This window comes from Callithrix jacchus, chromosome 11, assembly GCF_049354715.1.
Source record: "Callithrix jacchus isolate 240 chromosome 11, calJac240_pri, whole genome shotgun sequence".
NCBI classification, from domain to species: domain Eukaryota; kingdom Metazoa; phylum Chordata; class Mammalia; order Primates; family Cebidae; genus Callithrix; species Callithrix jacchus.
The window spans coordinates 6717110-6740519 of NC_133512.1; the positions used below are offsets into that span (position 1 = coordinate 6717110).

The window sequence follows — 23410 nt, forward strand, 5'->3', positions numbered from 1 at the left end:
CCCAAAAGGGAGGGGGTATGATAAGGCATATATGATTTCCCACCCCATCATGACGGAGAACTCAGTTTTTAAGGTCTTATGGAGTCCCCTTGGCCAGGAGAGAGTCCATTCAGTAGTGAGGGGATTCGTTTTTTATTTTTACTTTACAACAGCAATATAAAAGCATATGAAAATGTAAAGTTTTCTGGGAAAGGTAAATGTATAAATAAATATGGAATCCTCTAGTATTGTAATCACTTTTATTCTGGTATAGAACTTAAAAGACTATAGCATAAAAATAACTATAAATCTATGTCAACAGATTATATACAATATAAACAATGTAATTTGTGATATCAATAACATAAAATCAGCAGGGGACAGAAATGTAGAGTCATTTTTATATGCAATTGAAGTTTTTAGCAGTTTAAAATAGATTGTTTTAACCTTAAGATGTTTTATGTACTTTCCATTCTAACCACTAAAAAAATTTCTATAGAAGATCAACAAAAGAGAGTAAGAGAAGAATCAAAGCATGTCACTACAAAAATCAACCAAACACAAAAGGAAGGCAGCAGGAGAGGGAAAGAGGGTAAAATAGCTTCAAGACATACAGAAAACTATTAACACATGGCAAAAGTATTTTTCTATGAGTAATTACTTTAAATGTAAATGGATTAAAACACCAATCAAGAGACATAGTTTGGCTGAATGGATTTTTTAAAAATCCACCTATATGCTATATAAAAGAGACTTCATATCTAAGGACACATAGACACTGCAAGTGAAAGAATATAAAACTGTATTCCATGCAAACAGTAACCAAAAGAAAGCAAAAAGTGGTATGTTAGTCCATTCTGGCATTGCTATGAAGAAATACCTGAGACTGGGTAATTTATCACAAAAAGAGGTTTAATTGGCTCACAGTTCTACAGACTGTACAGAAAACATGACATTGGTATCTGCTCAGCTTCTGGGGAAGCCCCAGGAAACTTACAAACATGACATAAGGCAAGGGGGGAGCCAAATTGTTACATGGCAGAAGCAGGAGCAAAAGAGATGGAGATGGGAGGAGCTACACACTTTTAACCAGATCTTGTGAGAACTTAGTCACTATCACGAGGACAGCACCAAGTGGATGGTGCCAAACAATTCATAAGAAACCACTCCCATGGTCCAACCATCTCCTACCAGGCCCCGCCTCTGACACTGAAGATTACAATTCAACATGAGATTTGGGCTGGAACACAAATCCAAACCGTATCAGGTAGCCAAACTTATATCAGACAAAATAGACTTTAGCCATTTATACTTAATGTTCCATTATTGGAATGCTAACCATGTGGGACCTACTGCTCAAAGTCACCACCAAGGTCTAATTGTAAAACTTTAAAAATTGCAACTTCAGGCATAAATGGGTTAAGTCAGAAACTGCCCTAGCAACAAAGAAGGGCACTTTATAATGCCAAAAGGTTCAGTTCACCAGAGAGCTATCACAATCATAAGCAAATACACTCTTACCATCAGAGGTCCCAAATATATAAGAAAAAAATTGACATAATTGAAGGGAGAAATAAACAACAACAAAAATAGCAGGAGACTTCAATATTCTACTTTCAATAACCAGACAGATGATCAATAAAAAACAGAGAAGTTGCCCAATACTGTAGATCAACTGGACGATAGCATATACAGAACACTGTACCCAAAACAGTAGAATATACATTTTCCTCATATGCACGTGGAAAAATTCTTCAGACAGACGATATGTTAGGCCACAAAACAAGTCTTAACAAATTTAAAAAGATTGAAATCATACCAAGTATCATTTACAACCACAATGAAATAAAACCAGAAAACAATAGCAGAAAGAAAACTGGAAAGTTTACAAATATGTGGAAATTAAACACCACACTCTTAAACAAGGTGAAAAAAAATCATATAGGAATTTAGAAAATATCTTGGGACCAATAAAAATGAAACCACAATGTACCAAAACTGATAAGATACGATGAAAGCAGTACTAAGAGGGAAGTTTATAGTGGGAAATGCATACATTAAAGACATGAAAAATCCTCAATTAATGATGCCAAGTTACACCTCAACAGATGCATTTGAAGCAACAGAAATAAAAGGGATTATATGAGATTGCTATGAACAATTATACAACAATGAAAGAGAGAACCTAGAAGAAATAAATAGCTAGAGACATACAACCTACGAAGACTGAATCATGAAGAAATTAAAAATCTGAACATATTTATAACTAGTAAGGAGATCAAATTGGTTATCAAAAATCTCCACCCCCCCAAAAAAGCACATTATCAAATGGCTTCATTGAAGAATTCTAAAAAATATATTTAAAGGACAACTTATACCAAAACTCCTCAAAATCTTCCAAAATATTAAGAGAGAACACTTCCAAACTCAGTTCATGAAGCCAACATTACCCTGATAAGAAAAGAAAAATTACTATAAGAAAAGGAAAACTCAGACTAACATCTACAGTGAATGTTAATGCAAAAATTCTAAACAAGATACTAGCAATTTGAATCCACAGCAAATTAAAAGAATTATATACCATGAGCAAGCAAGATTTATTACTGGAATGTAAAGATGGTTCAACACATAAAAATCAATTGATGTAAAACATAACATAAACAGAGTGAAGGATAAAAATCACATGATTATCTCAACCAATGAAGAAAAAGCATTTGACAAAATTTAACACACTTTCATGATAAAAACACATAATAGGAGAGGAAAAGAAGGAATGTCCCTCAGTATAACTAAAGCCACATATGAGAAGCCTTCAGCTAACATCATACTCAATGATAAAAAGCTGAAAGTTCTTTCTTCTAAGATCAGGAATATGTCACAGATGCTGATTCTGACAACTTCTATTCAACATAGCACTGGAAGTCCTAGAACAATTACACAAGAAAAACATACAAGAGGCATCCAAACTGAAAAGGTAAATGTAAAATTATTCCTGTTTATAGACAATGTGGTTTTATATTGTATAAAACTCTAAAAGTTCATCAAAAAAACCTGTCAGAACCAATAAACAAATTCAGCAAAGTTGCAGGTTACAATAACAACACACAAAATTAGTTGCATTTCTATTCACTAACAATAAATAATCCAAAAGAAAATTTTAGAAAATAATTTCATTTACAATACCATAAAAAAAATAAAATTCTTAGAAATAAATTTAAACAAGAAAAAGAAAAAAGTGTACACTAGAGACTATAAAATATTGCTCAAGGAAATTGAAAAATACACAAATAAATAAAAAGATATTCTATGTTTATGAGAAAGCTTAATACCACCCAAAGCAATCTACAGATTCAAGGCAATCTTTATAAAAATAGCAAAAACCATTCTAAAATTCACTCAGAAAATCAAGGGACCCCCACATAGCCAAAAGAATGAAAAAGAAAAAAGTTAGAGGCCTCACACTTTCCAATTTCAAAACATGATAAAGCTACAGTAATAAAAACTGTCATAACGACATAAAGACAAACATTCTGACCAATGGAACAGCATATAGAGGCCAGAAATAAACCCTTGTGCATATGGTCAATGATCTTAGTCAAAGATGTCAAGACCATACAGTGAGGTAAGGATTATCTTTTCAACAAATAGTACTGGGAAAATTGACTATAAATATGCAACAGAACAAAGATGAAGCTTTAAGCTACACCATAGATAAAAACTAAATGCATTGAAGATTTAAACTTAAGATCCAAAACTCTGAGACTCTGATAAGAAATTATAGTGAAAAGGGGTCATAATATTGGATTCAGTAATGGTTTGCTTATAATGAGTTCATCACAAATGAGCATTGATTACTATAATGTTGTCTGCTTGCATTATTTTTCTTTTTTAAAAAAGCAACTTTTATGATAGCATAATTTTATAAATAAACTTTTGTATCAATATCATGCTGCCAAAAGTTAAAAATTATTAACAATGCTTTTATTTGAATTCCTTTTTAACACAATTTCTTAAATTATTTTATTATGACATCAAAAGTACAGGAAACCAAAGCAAAAATAGACAAATGGGACTATATCAAACTTAAAAACGTATGTGCATCAAAGGAAACAATTCACAGAGTGAAAAGGCAACTTACAGAATGAGAGAAATATTTTCAAATCATGTATCTGCTAAAGGGAGAATAACAGAATATATAAAAGACTCCTACAACTCAACAGCAACCAAAAAACCCCAAGTAACTTGATTAAAAAAACTGGCAAAGGACTTAAATAGATATTTCTCCAAAGAAGATACACAAATGGCCAAAAAGCGTATGTCGAGATGCTCAGCATCACTAAACATTAGAGAAATGCACATCAAAACCACAATGGGTATCACAAAAACGAACAAAATATACCAGGAAATAACAGGCATTGTTAAGATATAGAGAATTGGAACTCCTGTGCACTAACAGTAGGAAAGTAAAATTGTATAGCTGCCATGAAAAACAGCATGATGTTTCTTTTAAAAATTAAAAAGAGAGTTACATATGATCCAGCAATCTCACTTTTGGATATATATCCAAAGAATTGAAAGTGGGATCTTAAAGAGATATTTACATGCCAGTGTTCACTGAAGCGTTACTCACAATAGCCAAGAGGTGAGAGCAAGCTCAAATGTCAATTAAAGGAAGAATGGATTTTTAAAATGTGGAATACATATGCAATGTTATTCAGCCATAAAAAATCTCATCACACGCTACACTATAGATGAACCTTGAAGATACTATGCTGACTTAAATAAGTCAATCACAAGCAGATTAGCTTATTGATTCTTTTTAGATGAGGCATTTCAAGTAGTCAAACTCGTTGAAAGAGAAAGAATGGGAGTTGGAGAAAAGGGGAAAATGGGTTGTTGTTCAACAGGTATATAGAGTTTCAGTTTGTGAGATGAAAAAGTTGTAGAAATTAGTTGTACAACAATGTGAATATAGTTAACGCTATTATGCACTTAAAAATGGTTAAGATGGTAAATTTTATATTATGATGTGGTGTGTGCATTTGTTAACCATATTGAAACAAAACAAAACAAAGCAAAATACCCTGGCCCAGAGACCACAGAGCCATCTTACAAAATTTCATGAAATTTACATCATTCCTACCTGTCTCTCTCCCTGGCTTCTCCTTCTCCTCCATTCTCCACCCCTCCAGCTCCAACTTCAATTGGGATCAACTATCGCTGTCAGAGAGTGGGGGAAGGAAGCTAGTTGGAAAGACAGGAGAAAAAGACAGCATGCTTTTATCCAGCAGCAAGATGTCTATATGTAAAGGGCCCAGCTAAAAGAAACAGGATAGCTTTCTTCTGAGAGGAGAATGAAGTGCCGATCAATATAAAAGACTAGGCATTCAAATTTCCGGAATAGGACTATAGTTTACAACTTAGACTGAGCTAGGAATGAACAGAAGAGTCAATAGACACGCCCAGTTTTAATCCCCATTGGCCAAAAAAAAAAAAAAAAAAGTCCTACTTAGCTTGTTTAAGGAGACTGTAGGAAACAAAAGTAAAGATGTCTTAAAATTATAGCTCATGTGTTTTACCTGTTCAGTATACTGTTTTAAAACATTAATGGATACAATGTTGAGACAGAGAGAGAGTTGGAAAGGCTGTACCTAGATAGTAATCATCTTTGGGGAGGGACTGGAAAAGGGTGTATATGAAAGAAGATTTTCACTCTACACACACTACATATTTATGCAAGCAGTGTGTATTCCTGTATCACTTATGTAAATGATATATTTTTAAAGTCAAAAGTTGAAATGAATATGTTATGCGAGTTTATTTCATATAGGTAACTGGTCTAAGTACTGTCTACTTTGTTATAACCAGGTATTAATGAACTGTGAAAGAAAAACTTTTTTTGAAACTGTTGGAATCCAGCATTGATAATACAGACAGTTGTGAAAACTGCTTTTCTAAATTTTCTTTTTTCTGTAGCTAAAAGAGGAAGTAAGAAAAGAGGAAGGAAAGAAGAAGGAAGGAAGAAAGGAAGGAAGGGAAGGGAAGAAAAAGAGGGAGGGAGCAAGTCATATAGGTCCAATTTCCTTTTCCCTAAAATTTTAAACAGGCTGATTTTTAAAACAAACAAACAAAAAGTTCTTTAGTAACTCTATCAGTTTCTGCTTATGGTGAGTGAGTTCACCACAAATGAATATTGATTATTATAATTTCATCCATTTGTATTTTCTTTTTTAAAAAAGCAACTTTTATGGATAGCATAATTTTATAGAGAAACTTTTATAGCAATATTTTGCTGCCAAAAGTTAAGAATTACTAACAATGGTTTCATTTGAATTCTTTTTTAAACACAGAATCAGCATCAGGTTACACATGCTTACAAAAAGACTAAGAAAACCCCCAATAAGTCAAAAGGCAATGTGGATAACTCCCTTTGAAAATAATTAATGAAAACTGTAAACATTGCTTTCCTGGATATTCTGCCATGATGTTGGCCCTTCCTCACATGTTACCACTAGAATCTTTACGAGCATCTTCTTGCCAACATAAACTGTGTGAAATCTTTACAAACATAGCTGGGAAGAATAGACCAATGACCTCTGTATGACTTCTTGGCAGCTTTGCAAGTCAGAGGCCTAATTTGAAGTGTGGAATTGGTGGTTTGACCAGCTTTGGCTAACACTGGGTCCACAAGTCAGAGAGATGCAGCAGCTCCCTCCCCAGGTCACCAGCTCAGTCCCATGCATGGTGAGTCAGAGTGGCAAAGAGTGCCTCCTTCCTGGCTGTCTTGACTCACTCAGTGAAGCAGGAGAGGATTCTCAGGGGAGTTGTGGTCCTGTGTCACATGACAGACCACAGTGAGCTAAACTGCTTCACCAAAATGCAATCAAATCCCTCAGAGAAGGAGAGAATAGGATGGAAATGACCAAATTTACTGATGGTTTGGGTTGGCAAAGTTCTACAAAGCTCTAACATTAGCTCTGGGCTCATAAATCATCATTAGCTCTGTCTTTTCCACTTCTCATAGCTAAATTGCTGCAGTTGAAGTTGAATTTTCAGTAAGTTCTATAGGAATTTACATGCAGTCAAGATTGAATGAATGGTAGACTCACACATTGCTCCCTCCATTTTTTCCCATAATGCTTGTCTTTCTCCTTCTTCCACTTACTATCTTACTGCTTTGTATCACTTATATCTTTGAAGATTAAAACTGCAATTGACCTATTTGAGTAAATACTCAAATATGTGTGTCATTGTGTTAGAATTTCTATTCTGTGTTCTCTAAATTTTTGCTCCATATCACTTATTACTTGATTTAAAATCTTTATCACTTCACATTCAGGACACTATATTTTCTAGTCAACCATGACTTCTCCCTGTTTCTTCTCTGACCTGAGTTCACTGTGTCCATGTTTCCTTTTGGTCTCTTCTGCTTCAGCCTACTCTAAATAATGGTATTCCCAAGATTCTACCATTGGTGCTCTTTCCTTCTCAATCAGTGCACTCTCCCCACACACATGATGATGTCTCTCCCCAGCTCTCCAGGTTTATCATCTAGTTGTCTTCCAGACATCCAGATGAACTACACCCATCTCAGACAGGAAATGTTCAAGAGTGAGTTTATAGCCTTCCTCCTGAATTCCTGGTTTAAGTTAATGTCAAAATTCCTTAACCAATCAACCTTTCCCACCCCTTTATTTTCCCAAACAAAGGCAACTGTCAGCTTTTGTCAACTCTACTTCTTTAATAGATTACATATTTAAAACTCCTTTTCCATCTACACTAATGGGTATTACTGATTTCCATTATCAAGGTTTTTCTTGCAAAACTTCAGGCTTTCATCAGTCTCATATGGATTCAGTAGAGGCAGTATAGAGAATGGATTTGAAAGAATCATTGTATTTTCATGAAATTATAAACTAATATGTTAATTGCATCATTTTATTAAACAAATATTTCTAAGCCCCAGTTCTGGAGCGGAAAACAAAAGGTATACCTAGTTTAAAATGCAAAGAGGCAGGATGAGTGGCAGATGAATTAGGGATATAATTGTAGAACTTTCCCTAGTAATTTCAATTTTTACACTGTCATAATTTAAATGGAATATTGCAAATATTTCAAGTAATTTAGATAGTTCTTTCATATTTACAGTATCTATAGATCTCCCTACTACCTCAGTCCATGGAATTTTGGGAAGGAGAAAAAACCTCTTCTGAACACATTTCTTTTTGTAGTGGTTGGGCCATTAAATTAATGTTTTATAATTGAGCTGAAATACACATAACATAAACTTAACCATTTGAAAGTGAACAATTCATTAGTGTTTACTTAGTGTATTTCAAATGTTTTACAACTACCATTTCTGTCTAGTTCCAAAATATTTTCATCACCCCAAGGGAAAACCCCTTATTCCATAAGCACTTTCTCCCACCCTCCCCCTACTCCCAGACCCTGATAAGCACCAATATGTATTCTGTCTGTTTGGCTTTACCTATTCTGAATATTTCATATAAATGGAATCACAAAATATGTAATCTCTTGTGTCTGGTTTCCTTCATTTTGCATAACGTTCAGGTTTAACCACATTATAGCCTGTTTCAGCACTTTGTTCCTCTTTATGCTAAATAATATTCCATTGTATGTATACATCATATTTTTTTTCTGTCCATTAATCTTTTGATGTATATTTGGGATGTTTCCAGCTTTTGGCTCTTGTTGAATGGTGATGCTATGAACATATGTGTACATACACTTGTTTGAGTACATGCTTTTAATTCTTTTGGGAATATAATAAAATTGAAAATGATGAGTCATATGGTAAATCTATGTTTAATTTTTTGATGAATAACCAAAATATTTTTCATAGCAGCCTCTCTACTTACATTCTCACCAGAAATGCACAAGGGTTCCAATTTCTTGTCATTCTAGTGCTGTGAAATAGTACTCCCTTGTGGTTTTGATTTTCATTTCCCTATTGACTCATGATTTTGATTATATTTGCATGTCTTGTTGGCAATTTGTATATCTTCTTTGAAGAAATGTCTATTCTGTTTATTTCCTTTTAGTTTTGTTGTCTTTTTGTTGTTGAGTTGAGGAGTTCTCCATATATTCTGAATACTAAACCCTTATCAGTTAGATTTGCAAATATTTTCTTCTATTCTGTAGATTGATTTTTCATATTCTTGATAATGTTCTTTGATGCAAAGCCTTTTTAATGTTGATGAGTACAGTTAATAGCAAAATTTTTGCTGTTGATGTTTATAATTTTGTTCTGCTACCAAGGAATCCATTGCCAAATCCAAAGATTTACCAAGATTTACCCCTAAGTTTTCTTCTAACGGTTTATGGTCTTAGCTCTGGTATTTAGCCTTTGGCCTATTCTGAGTTAATTTTTGTAAATGGAGTAAGGTAGTTGGTCTCATTTCATTCTTTTGCTTATGTATTTACAGTTGTACTAACACCATTTGTTGGTGAGATTATCATTTTCTCCATTTGATGCCCTTGTTCAAAATCAACTGGAAATAGTTGTATGGATTTATTTCTGGTCTCTCAATGATCTATATAATAGTGCCACACTTTCTGGATTATCATAGCTTCTTTGTAAGTTTTTAAGTCAAAATATATGAATCCTTTAACTTTGTTTTGTTTCAAGATTATTTGGCTATTTAAAAATTATTGTTTTCCCTGTTTGTACAAAGGCTGTTGAAATTTTGATAGAGATTTCACTGAATCTGCAGACGATAGTAACAGAAAATTTTTTGAGAAATTAAATTTAACAGCATTTGAGTAAAGAATGATTCATGAATTAGGCAGCATTCAGAATAGAAGAGGTTCAGAGCTCCACTTTGCAACATGGGCAGTGAGTATAGACAGAACATGATGTAAAGTGCAGAAATAGCTCAGTTGGTTAGAGCTCGACATCTGACTGACATGGACATGGTCTGATCAGTTGGCTGACTCTGATTTGTTAAGATCAGGCTGTGTGTTACAAAGATCCGATTCCCAAGTTGTTTGTTTATGTACTAAGTTAGACTGCAGTGCATTACCAAGGAACTCAAAGTATGGAGACAGCATCAGGTCAATGGCTTCCTGTTTATTTAACAATGGTGTTCAGAAGTATTGACATCTTAACTACATTGTCTTCAAACTTTTGAATACAATATGCAATTCTATTTATTTAGGTATTAAATTTCTTTTAGCAATGATTTTTAGTTTTCAGTATACAAGTCTTTCATTGTTTAAATTTATTTCTAGGTATTTTAATTTTTGAATGCTTGCATAAATGACATTTTCTTAATTTTCTTTTCAGCTTGTTCATTACTAGTGCATAGAAATACAACTGAGATTTGTGTTGATCTTGTACCTGAAACTTGCTAAACTAATTTATTAGTTCCAGTTGTGTGGTTTTCATTTTTTTCAGATTCCTTGGGATTTCCTAGATCATGCCGTCTCTGAATAGAGATAGTTTTACTTCTTCCTCTCTAATCTGTATGCTTATTTCTTTTCCTTGCCTAACTGCTCTAACTAGAACTTCCAGGACAATGTTGAAGAGCAGCAGTAAAAGGGGGTATCCTTGTCTTATTCTTGATCTTGGGGGAAAGCTTTATTTATTTCACTATTGAGTATGATGTTAGGTGTGGGTTAAGGAATTTCCCTTCTTTTCTTATTTTGCAGTGTTTTTATTAAGAAACAATGTTGATTTTTTCAAATGCTCTGTGACAATTGATGTGCTCATATGGTTGCTTTCATTTTATTATTACAATGTGTTAAATCAACTGATTTTCTTTTGTTGAACACCCTTGCATTCCTAGGATACATCCCACTTGATCATAGTGTATGATCTTTAACATGCTCTTGGATTCAAATAGCTGATATTTGGTTGAGAATTTTGAGTCCACATTCCTACAGGGATATTGGCCTGGCGTCTTCATCTGGCTTTGGATGAAGAGGAAGGAACGTTCCTAACTGAGACTACTACTAGTCTCATAGAATCAGTTAGCAACGTTCCCTCCTCTTCAATTTTCTGGAAGAATTTGAAAAGCATTGGTGTTATTTCTTTAAATGTCCAGGAGAAAGCACCAGTGAAGCCATCTGGTCTATGACTTTTGTTTTTTAGGTTTTGTTGCAGTTGTTTTTAAAGGACTGATTAAATTCCTTTGTTACAGATCTGGTTATATGTCCTATTTTTTCTTGAGTTAGTTTTGGTAATTTGTGTGTTTCCAGGAACATGTCCTTTTCATTCAGGTTATTTAATTTGTCAGAACACAACTGTTCACAGTGGTATCTTATAATCCTTTTTATTTCTATAAGGTTGATATAATGTCTCCACTTTCATTTCTGACTTTAATTAAATCTTATTTCTCCTTTTTTTCCAAATTTGGAGAATTTTGAGACATTTTTCTCTTCTAATGTATTTTCTCTTTTTTTCTCTCTCTTTTCCTTGTGGGACTTCTGCAATATGTATTTTGGTATCCTTGCTGATGTCCCATAGGTCCCTTAGGCTTTGCTCATTTTCCTTTCCTGTTATTTCTCTCTGTTCCTAGGACTGGATAATTTCAGTTTTCCTATCTTCAAGTTTACTGATTCGTCCTTTGACATAATAAAATTGTCCCTTGAAATTCTCAAGTGAAGTTTTCATTTCAGTTATTGTACTTGCAAGCCCAAGATTTTCTATTTGGTTCCTTTTGATAATTTCTATCTTTTTATTGGTATTTTCCTTTTGTTTATACATCATTCCCCAGTCTCCTTCAGGTTTTATGTTCGTGGTTTCCTTTAGTTCTTTGAGCATATGTAAGATAGTTGACTTAAATCTTTGTCTAGTAAGTCTAATATCTGGGCTTCCTCAGGAATGGTTTCCATCAATTTCTCTGAGACTCCAGAGGCTACACATGAGTAAATGAAACTAAATCCACAATGTGACACCTCTACATAGTCACCAGAATTCATAACATTTAAAAAGAAAAAGAAAAAGGAAGAACACAAAACACAAATGAGTATAGTAAGTGTTGACAAAGATGCAGAGTAACTGAAATTTCATTCACAGTTAGTGCATGTATAAATTACTAAAACATAAAAGCTATTTGGAAGTGTCTACTAATGTTGAGTATATTGAAAATATGGCCGGTGCAGAGTAATACAACATTTAGGGATCTTCCAAAATCAAATGTGTAACTATGTGCATTGAAAGACAGTTACAAGAATATTTCATAGCAGTGTCATTTGTAATTACCACAAACTTTAAATAACCTAATGTCAAACAAAAGTAGAATAGACAAGTAAATTTTGGAATTATATGCAAAAATGAAAATGAAACTATTACATTCTTTAATATGGATCAATCTCACAAATATAGTATTAAGCAAAGAGAGCCATATAAGAGTACATACTATGTATGGCTATTTATAAACATTCAAAAGAAGGCAAAACTAATTTGGTGATAGGATTTAGAATTGTGGCTACCTGTGTGTAGGGACATAATGACTAAGACTGAGCATGAGGAAAGCTTCTATGTTTCTGGTAAACATTTAAAATTTTGGTATGAGGTGTGGTTACACAACTTTGTTCGCACTGTCACCAAGACAAGCCCTTAGGATTATTGCGCTTATTTTGTATATGTGTTATTCTTTAAAAGGTTTTCACAGCTATCAGCTTAGAAATATTTTTTAAATTGTATTTTATCAATTTTGGCAAGGATACAGGAATAAGATTGCTCAAATACTAGGGCTAAGGAATGTAAGTTATAACAACTAGTCAAGGAAACAAGTCAGTTAAATCTATTAAGGATTTACATCGTGCATACTCTATGATCCAGTACATTCTCTTGTTGGTATCTGTACTCTAGAGAATACTTGGACATAAGTACAAAAAGGCACTTACACATGTGTTTATGGTAGCACTGATTCTCATATTAATAACCAAAGATATCTGAGGGTGGGGAAATGATACATTAATTTTACACACACACATTGGTTCTGAAGGCATGCAGCATTTTCATAGAATGAGGTAGATTTATATATAGATATGGAAAGATCTCAACGCTGAGTGCAAAAAAAATATCATGTACACTTACAAATGCACAGGAACTAGGAGTCATCATCTAGGGACTCGGTTGTAATTAGTGCCTGAAAGGGATATAAACATAATAATTTGTAATGTTTAAACTCTTTTTTGCATGTACATAATCTTATTTGTATAATTTAAAATAATCAAATAGGTAGCCAAAGAATGTGCACTGTATACCTCTGTACTTTTAAAAATGTGAATAACTGTGGCATCTATTGGCAGAAAAGTTTAATTCAATTTTAAATAAAACAATAAAAGATGCCCAACTTCGTGGGGAAACAGCCATATAGTCTAACCTCTTAGAGACGTTAGTTACACACTAGGAGCGCAGAGAAAGGGTGTCCTAAGTAGGTCTGGGGGAGGTGACTCTTGGGATGAGTACCGGCACAGAAATGGTATGCTCTGTTTTCATTCCTGAAGGGTTCAGCATGAGGTGCCCATGGGGCCCAGAAACTCATTCCCACGAGCACAGACCCACAGCAAATGACTGAAGGGAAGCGGAAGGCGCAGAATCGCCGACGAAGAGGAAGCGAACGCTTATTCAACCGGTGTGATGCAAAATGCGGGAAAGCCCAACCAGCCCTGTGTTTCCAAGCTGGATTCCCAGATTTCCCACCCATCCTCCAGGCAGGCCGGCCCGCCCTCTGCCTCCTTTCCACGTCGTTTACTGGTCAGTGAAAGATTTCCAGGTCATCTGACCAATCGGTTGGCTCCTCTAAGGAGCCACTCAGGCCCCAGCCGGGTCTTTGGTACCTCGAGCGAGATGCGAATTCCGTGCGTCGACGTCAGCGTGCTGACGTCACGAGCCCGGAGGTCCCAGGGCTGCTGGGTGCGGGCGGTGAGCTGCGTGTTGGCCGGGCGACTGGGTCCCGGGAGCCGCCCTGCCGAGCCCCGCCCCTCAAGCCCGGGCGCGACCGCGGAGCCGCAGTTCCCGGGCCAGCCTGGGGCGGCCGACCCGGAACCACCCGTTGAGGTAGGCTGGGTTTCTTGTTCCCCTATTTGACAGGTTGGAAAACTGAGTCCCCCGGGTCAGATGACTTGCATGGGGGCTGCTCACAGGAGACCAGCCGACGGAGGCCGTAGCCCGGTCCCGTTCTGAGTCCTGCGCGAGCCTCCGGGGGAGGAGGAGGGCCGAGGCAGGCTGTGCTCATAATGGACACAAAAGTGAAGTTGCAGAATGTGAGCCCTGCTGCTCCCAGGGCGTGGGCAGGCATTCAGGGATGGATGCAGGTAGTGGTGGTCCCCATTCCTCCAGCCTGCGGACCCCGAGGAGTCCCCGGTGGGGTCGACTTCGTGCTGAAGCTATGGGCCCTCCAGCGGGACCAGGAATTGGTGATTGGGTGTAATGCGTGGGTTGTCCAGACACAGGCGGTTGTGAGTCTCTTCTATTCATTGAGGAAAGTCGTGTTCAAAACAGAAATCAAAGCACGAATCATGAATGTTCTCGCTGTGTTTTCAGTTCCCTGCTTCGCCTATTCATAGATATCTCACCATTTTTTGAAATCTCAGTTGCTTGATTACTTCTGATTTAGGGTTAGGGATTTTTTTTCCCCCTGTCTCTTTTAGTTCAAACATGGGTTGACATTGTGGAACTTTTCTTTGTTCACTCTGTCATTTGTCCTCTATTTCACAGATGGAATCACCGAATTCATCACTTGACACAGTACTAGTTTGGATAAGTTTAGCAAGGTAACAGAGTAACGAGTCTAATTAAATCTTTACTGGGATTAGTCTAGTTTGCTACATTTGCTTGTTAGGAAGAGTTCTGAAAGGTAATTCCCATCTATGTACCATCTATGCATAGGCCTCTTTCTAGAAGCAGGATCTCGCCAGACAACTTGTGATATCCTTGTTTTATTTATGGACTCTGATAATTAAGGTGGTGGATTATTCATGTTCATAAAGTGAAAACATGTGCAATATATTGTCATGTAGAAGTTATTCTCTTTTAAAATCTAGCTATGTCAAACGCAGATCTTTTAAAACTGCATTATTGCATTGCCTAAAACGGCATGAAAGAAATGAAATTAAACAGCCTCCAAGGGATATTATCTTACTTAATGTTCACAGAAGGATGGTGATTAACATCATTCGGATTTATTCATTGGACAGTTTATCTGATGACTGCCTATGCCACCCATTGTTATAGGTGTTAGAGATTGTGTAGTGAGAAATTTAGATAAGGCCGCTGCCCTCAAAGATTTTAACTTTTGATACAGGTGTACAGGAGAGAATACGATAAACATGTAAATCGAAAAGATAAGTTTAGATAGGAATCAATGTCAGAAAAGATATTACTGGGTAAGGAGCTTGAGAGTGACTGGGGTGTGTGGAGAAATGGAGTGGTCAGGGAAGACCTCCCTGAGGAGGTGATGGTTTTGGTGATAACTGAATTGTTTAGCTGAGTAAGCCAAGAGAAAATGGGCTGGAAGTTTCTACAGAGATATAAACAGTGCAAAGGAGCTAAAGCAAGAATGAACTTGGCATGTTCCAGGGACAAAGGGAAGTCCGTGTGGCTGGAGCTGAGTGAACCTAGGGGAGGGTCAGGTGAGGGGACATGGTCACAGGTGACACTGGAGAGGTGTACAGGGATCGGATCATCTTGCATCCCATGTGAGAATTACAGGCAGGCAAGGGAAAGATAATTTGTATGTTGCAAAGTCTTGTTTTCTTTTAGTGATCCTCATAAACTCTAACCAACTTCCTGCTTTGTTTTCATTATGAGATCATTGCAGGAATTCATTGTGTATGTATTTTTTCTCCAGAGGCCCTCTTAAATGAAAAGATCTTGTTTCCTAAAGCACCTTACCCCGTGTAGTTTGTTTCCTTTCCATTGTTATATGCAGAACTCAAAGCCTTTGCTTTTTCTTCAGTTCCCTGCTTTTAATCCTTGCTACTTCCAACTGTGAATCCTCTTTCTTATTACCTGTACCTGCCATCCACTTGGAAAGCAGGGCAGTTGGTCCCTGCTCTTCTCCAAGCCAAATTCTAGGAAGCTGCATTGGCAAGTGGATTATCGTTTTGTATTAGAACTTGTATTACTCACCAGGAACATAATGCTTGCCTTTATTTAGTACCTACGATATGCCAGCTGTGTTACATACATTCTGTTTCTTCCAACATCTTGCAAAGGAAGTTGTTAAGCCTTTTTGATAGTAAGGGAAACTTATTCTTCAACTACCGAGCTAGTACTGATGGAGCTTGGATTTGAACTCCTGTTAGCTTTACTCCAAAGCCTAATTCATTGTATCCCACCCCCTCATATTCCCACATACCCCCCACCTTACTACCCTGGGCAGCTACAAGTCTCTATTACTTAAAATTATGTTTTATGATGTGGTGTTTTAGAGATCACATGATTCACCACTCTTAGTTTAGAGCTGGGGCTGTGGAGGACCACAGAAGGTCAGTGAATTTTAAAATAATGCAGATAATGGCCAAACTGATACCAAATTTTCACCCTGCTCATTTTGAGGCTAGTGTTTTTTCTGCTATATTTCCTCATGAAAGTCCCCTATCAAGATATTTCTGTATAGATAAAAATATAGTATTTCAACATCATGAATTTACTGTCCATAAATCTGTAAAAGTTAATTTTAAAAAGATGAGACATTGCTTCTTCTTGGGCTACAATGATCCTTTGCCTTATTTTCCTTCCCTTTTCTAAACAATGAATAGGTATGTACACTTTCTGGATGAGTCCGTTTTCTGTTAATAGAAAGCTGTGGTTTTAAAATGACTTTTAAATTTTTGTTTTAATTTTAGAAATGTTTGAAAAGGAGTTTAAAATGTGTTACTGTTTTCCTAGCCTTAACCTTATGCTTAGAAGTATGGGAATATTGTCTAGAGTTTGCCAACTCGTAGTTTCTCTTAGCAAGTAGAGTTTCCTCCTGTAATTGAGAAAGCCCTTAGGTCAGTAATGTAACTTCTCTTTCTTAGGACTCTGTTTAAAAATAAGTCAAAATCAGTTTATAATTAATATGGTTGAGAAAGCTGTTACAATGGTCTTAAAATTTTAAAATACCTATTATTTATTTCTAAGGTTTGCTTAGTTTAGTAATTATGAGTAGAATATGGTAGACAACAGACTAATAAATAGCTTAATTTACTTTCTGTATGTCTTCTTGACTGTTCTGTAACTTAATAGAAATTATCTTTTTCTTTACAGTAAATTTAATGGAATTAGTATCTTTTAAAAAAATATATTGGAAGATCCTTAAGTTTAAGCAAAAGTGACTTTGTGCTCTTTAGGCCAAAATATCAAAATTGGACATCCTGGCTGTCTCTGTTATTTAAGATTGTTCATGAAACTAATACCCACATTCGGAAGAGCCGGGTCATCATGATTTGACCACCATCTTTTGCTGCGTGCCCAGTGTCCCTAATTGGACTCCTGGTCTTTGCCTCAGGCTTTCCAGCTTCAGCGCCATTACTTGCTGTGCTTGGAATGCGGTCTGGATAGACAACTTCAGCCAGACAAAATTCTACCTGTCTAAGTCCACTCGAATGCTGCTGCTTTGTCAGTAAAGCATTTCCTGCGTCTCTTTAACAGAAGCCTTCTTTTCTCATAGCACTTTTGGGAGTCTCTCTTCAACACCTGTTAGCAATCCGGATATCTTTGGCAATGCACTATTATATACACAGGTGTTAAAATATATGTGGACCGGAGCTTAAAGACGTGACGATTTGTGTTATACACATACAGGTTTTTTGGCAGATTGTAGAGCCCTGTTGTTTTATTTACACTTTCATCTTTTTTTTTTTTTTTTTTTTTTGAGAGACACACTGTTAGGCTTTTCTCAGCTTTGATTCCACAGAACCTCTTTTCTGTTTTAGTTAAGGGTCTGCCTTCTGCGATTATCAAGAGGTCCTTTGAGAGGAACTCACGTCTTTGGGCTGTAAATGTTGAAGGCACACTGTCACAAATAAAATCAATGTTCTCTGTGTTTATGACGTTGGAAAACAGTAACAACAATTTCTATTTTTTAATATGACAGATGAGAAAACTGAGGCCCAGAGAGACTCGCCCTGTGTTACTTGCAGTGCTGGGCTAAGAAGCCTGGTCAGTACAGGCGGTTCGTGGCTCTAGGGGCTTGTAGCAGCAGCTGTTACCGGTTCTGATGTCCTGTGTTGGAACTTCTGGCAGCCTCTTACGCGATGCGTCAGTATAGCTCAGGCCTTTCCAATTGTTTTGCTTGCTTTATTTATGAGCTGACCTGGATCTGGAAGATACCTCTTGTGGTGAATTAAGATGAAAGCTTTAACCCTCACCAGGAATCCCTGACTGAGCTATGTAAGCCTGGAGGATCTTCCTGAATAGGCATGGGTAGGCTCTTTAGTTTAAAACCCTTCTCTTCTTCCTTTCTAGTTACAGTTTTCAAAATAGTATTGTGACTCTAGCAAGCATCCTCAGTTTTCAAGCTGGAATTTGAAGGAGTTTGGCCCAGGACCTTGTAAGTTGCAGTAATCCTGGGTTTCTGTGTCCTTTATTTTCCAGGACAGTATACTTTTCAAATATTGTGCATTATTGTTCACCAAAGTATATTCTTGGTTGCTTTTTGTTTCAGGAAAATATATTCTTAGAATCATTTTTTTAAATTAAGCACTTATTAAATTGATGATGTAGAACCAGAATTTCAAGTACCTTTTTATACTTTTATTATATGTTAAATTCCTCAAAGGCAACACAGAGGGCATTAGACTTTTCTCTAGCGGAGGGAGGAACACCACCCAAGACTTGCCTTTGGCATTGGTGATAATAACTGATGCATATAGAAGACTTTCTTTGTGACAGGAGCTGTTCTAAATGCTTTATGTCAAGGCTTCTATTCCTCAGCACTGAAGACATTTGGGGCTGGGTAATTCTTTGTCGTGGGACTGTCCTATGCATTGTAGGATGTTCAGCAGCATCTCTGGCCCCTACCCACTGGATGCTAGCGCCACTTCCTCTAGTCATGACAAGTAAGAATGCCGCCAGACATTGCCAGATGCCTCAGGTCTTGGGCGTGTGGAAGGGAGAGCGCAGAATGCCCCATTCTTCCCTGACTACACCATTGAGAACCAGTTTTATGTGAACTAATTGATTCCTTACAGCAACACTCTAAGGTAAGTTGTAGTATAATTGTCCCTGCTTTACAGAAAAAGAAATGTAGGCATAGAGAGGCTAAGTAACTTGTCTAAGGTTACACAACTAGTAAGCAGCAGTACGGGGATGTGAAACGAGGAAATGCTCTTGCTGAGCTCTCACTCAACAAAGCTGACTCAGACTGGCTACCAACTATTAGGGCTCCATGGACTTTATAAGCCAGGAGGAAAAATGCACGCTGGCAGGGACCAGGCAGGGCTGGGAGTGAGCGAGGTGGCTAGGTGGCAGACTGGTAAATGGGGGAGTATTGCCACACTGCCTGTCTTTGAAGAGGAGCATGAAATCTGGATTTTATTTATGTGAAAAACTCCCTTCTTTAATATTGCAGTTAATTCTGTGTTTAAGAATCATTGTGTTCAAGACGAGCCTGGTCAACATAGTGAAACCCCGTCTCTACTAGAAATACAAAAATTAGCTGGGCATGGTGGCTGGTGCCTATAATCCCAGCTACTGGAGAGGCTGAGGTAGGAGAATCACTTGAACCCAGGAGGCGGAGGTTGTCATGAGCCAAGGTTGCACCACTGCACTTTAGCTTAGGTGACAGAACAGGACTCCGTCAGAAAGAAGAGAGAGAGGGAAAGAGAGAGAGAGGGAAAAAAAGAGAGCAAGAAAGTGAGAAAGGAAAGAGAGAGACTGTGCAATCCAACAAATACCATCACGTCGGTACAGGCAAGATTTGGCCCAAGGCCATCAGCTTGCAGCCTTCTTTGTGTGACGTTATGGGGAAGTGTGCCTTCATTTGATTTAGGAAATGAGGTAAATTCTGTTTCGAGGGCAAAGGGTCCTCTTCATTGAAGACTGTGGAAATGAGGCTGGGTTAGGTGGGGCTTCCAGACTAGAAGGGACCATCCAGCCCAATCTGAAATTTGAATGTTCCACAGACTCAGTTCGAAAGTTCCTTACTCTTCCTAATTATGAAAAGCGTTATTCATAGCCATTTCTTTCATGACCTCCACTTGTCTAGGTATTAAAATAGATATTTTACAGGACGCTGAGAAAACTTCATTTCTGGAGTTGACCGGCTGTATCCTGGAGAAACCATGACCATACCTCTTTGTTTACAGCTAGTAACCAGAGGAGTCCATGTTTGCTGTGTTTCAACGACGAGGCTCTCTGCCAGCTTTTTAGAAGCAGTGAACTCTTGCTGGCCTCTGGGACATTTTCCTTGTCCTCAGGACCCTGGCCTCCTCAGATGCCCTTGGGGTAAAAGGCAGGCACACGGTCCCATTGTGACTTCCGGGTGCTCTGTGCTCTGGGCACACATTCCGTTGCAGCTGCACTTCCTGTGGCTCCCTCACATGGGCCTCTCCGGATTGTCCAGCTGTTCGCCGTTCACAGACCTGCTTGTGCTTCTTTTTTTAATACAGTCTACCTTTTCCTTGGAACATGACATTTCATTTCTTTGAAAATCTCATTTTCTCTAAGGCCATCCTTTCATTCAGCGTTTCTGGTCATACAAACCTGAGGTTCGGGCTTCTTTGTATTAGAATTAATTTTGACTCTGATTTTAATTATGTATGTAACTGTATTACCTCCTTTATCAACTTGTTCAAGTTGTTCATGCTTGATAAAGGGGGTAATAAATAATTAGAATTCAGTTATGTAAGATTGATGACCAGGACCATGTCTTTTCCATTTTATTTCCCCCACGGCATTTAGCATAGTGTTTTATGAGAGATACTTAATAAGTATGTCAATGTGTTTGGGTTAGATGAGTTCCTACACGTGTAGTGATTTCTGTGTGTAAAATCACAGACAAAATTTCATTGTAAATGAAATTATCTGGAGGTTAAATATTCTTGGCTTGGCCTGTTTAATAATACTACTGACCCTTGAATATCACAGGTTTGAACTGTACCGTTCCAGTTGTATGTGAATTTTTTTAAGAAAACAGGGACCTGACCTAAAATAGTTTTCACAGGATGTGGAACCCATGTATGCAGGGGATCCTAGAACCAATTCCCCGCATATACCAAGGGAAGACTATAATATGTTGAAACTCCAACCATATGTATAAGTTTGTCTAACTTTGTGAGCAAGTCCTCAGACTTGTACTTTCATACAGTGATTGTTGCAATTTTTTAACTAACTGAATGCCTAACATGCCAAGCATTTTTTTGGGTGCTAAGAATATAGAATGTTTTCTAGGAGTTTTCGGCATAGTACTGAGAAGACGACGTGAACAATATGTGAAACATGTGAAAGACTAGAGATGCTCTTAGAGAAAGGTATAGGGCCGGGCGCGGTGGCTCACCCCTGTAATCCCAGGACTTTGGGAGGCCGAGGCGGGTGGATCATGAGGTCAAGAGATCGAGACCATCCTGGTCAACATGGTGAAACCCCCGTCTCTACTAAAAATACAAAAAAATTAGCTGGGCACGGTGGCACGTGCCTGTAATCCCAGCTACTCAGGAGGCTGAGGCAGGAGAATTGCCTGAACCCAGGAGGCGGAGGTTGCAGGGAGCCAAGATTGCGCCATTGCACTCCAGCCTGGGTGACAAGAGCGAAACTCTGTCTCAAAAGAAAAAAAAGAAAGAAAGTTATATGAAATATATATTAGATATAGGTGGTCAGAGAAAGTTTAACTGAGGAAATGATACTTAAGCTACCTTGAAAAATGAATAGGCTTATTCTTGCTGTTAATATGATAGTTTGGTGGTTCAAGGAAAAGGCATTCTAGGCAGAGGGAGAACTGGGGCAAAGGCAGGATGGTGAAACTTCCCGTGTTAGTCCACTTGTGTCACTTGGCATAGATATATTAGGCTGGATAATTTATAAACAAAAGAGGTTTAATTGGCTCTCAGTTCCGCCCGCTGTACAGGATGCATTTCTTGGCTTTTGGTGAGGCCTTAGGAGGCTTATAATCATGGTAGAAGGAAAAGCAGGAGCAGCATGTCACATGGCAAGAGTGGGAGCAGGAGAGAGGGGAGGGAGATGCCATCCATTTTTAAACAACCAGATCTCACGTGAACTTAAGAGTGAGAGCTCACTCATCACCAAGGGGACGGTGCTAAGCCATTCATGAGAGATCCACCCAGATGATCCGAACTCCTCCCACCAGGCTCCACCTCCAACACTGGGGATTACATTTCAACATAAGAACTGGAGGGGACCAAATCCTATCATGTCCCCTGCAAGGATACTAAACATGGTAAGCACTGGGTGAGGGAGATAGTATATTGAGTAGAGAGATGAATGTTTTGGAGATGAGTAAGATTGAATTGTTGAAGTGATGTGGGTGAGAGATGATTGAGAAATAGTGAGGGAAACTGATGAGAGATAGTAAAGGGATGGAGTTGGTCTCCATTCTGAATGTTTGGAGGATGGAGTCAGCAGAAAGAAATTTAATACATTTTCTTTAGGCAAACTGTAAAAGAAGGTTTTACTGATTACTACTGGTTAGTCTTACCTTAAACATTTTAAAGTATTTATAGGCACTATATTATATATAATATAATATATAATATATATATTATATTATATATATATGGTTCCTATAAATTTGTTTTTTTAAATTACTTGAGAGCAAATTTTTTCAGGAATGGTGCTAGTGTCAAACCTTTATTGAGAGCCTTGTGAAGTCAGAGATCCTACTACTTTCATTGTATTCTCTGCCTCAGTAACGTCCTCTGAGTTTGTTCTCATTATTAGACTGTAAAGTGCAATCTACTTTCTCAGTGTTTTAGCCTGTAGTTGAATTGAATCTTGTGATTAGTGGTCTTTGTGTGACTCTGTTTTCTGAAGCGTGAGGTAGGCTGATAAAGGGGATCAGGAGGTCACTTCTGATGCTGAGCTTCTTGAGGGTCTGATTTTCCCTGTGACTGCCTAAGAAGTCTTTCAGAAAAAAAGTGATACTGGGATCTTTAAAACGTAGGCATCAAGATTTTGAGATTGACATTCCCTGTCTGTCACATGTGCTAAGCTTTGGACTATAAACCTTCATCTGTGGTAAGATTCATAATTTCTCTTTGGACATCTGTGCCGTTCTTGTATATCACATCATAGGAGATAACATGTAACTTCTGCCTGTGGGTAGGTACTCCTGGGTATAGACGTGAACGGCATGCCTTTCATTAACCTCTATTTTGTGACATAGGGAGTCGGTCTCAGCTGTCTCTTGGGGCAGTTGATGTTATATCTTCCCTAGCATTGCTGTTAGTGTGCCACTTCCACCAACTATGAGCCACCAAAGGGACAGTGAGTAGAAGATGGCTTTGTCAACTGGAG

The 23410-nt window shown here is 37.5% G+C and overlaps 1 protein-coding gene and 1 long non-coding RNA gene across 8 annotated transcripts in view; one reads left to right on the forward strand and one right to left on the reverse strand.

The window, feature by feature from the left end:
• The window catches only part of LOC144578317 (uncharacterized), a 163152-nt gene extending 149496 nt beyond the window's left edge, over positions 1-13656 (reverse strand). For all 3 annotated transcript variants that reach the window (XR_013523827.1, XR_013523826.1, XR_013523828.1), the window contains exons 1-2: positions 13335-13656; positions 13046-13097 (exon numbers count right to left, since the gene is read on the reverse strand). This is a non-coding gene — a long non-coding RNA (uncharacterized LOC144578317). The remainder of the gene's footprint in view (positions 1-13045; positions 13098-13334) is intronic.
• A 177-nt stretch (positions 13657-13833) lies between these two features.
• STARD3NL (STARD3 N-terminal like) overlaps positions 13834-23410 on the forward strand; it is a 49794-nt gene continuing 40217 nt past the window's right edge. For all 5 annotated transcript variants that reach the window (XM_078342235.1, XM_078342237.1, XM_002751339.6 and 2 more), the window contains exon 1: positions 13834-14011. The gene's annotated coding sequence lies outside the window, so the exon portion shown is untranslated. The remainder of the gene's footprint in view (positions 14012-23410) is intronic.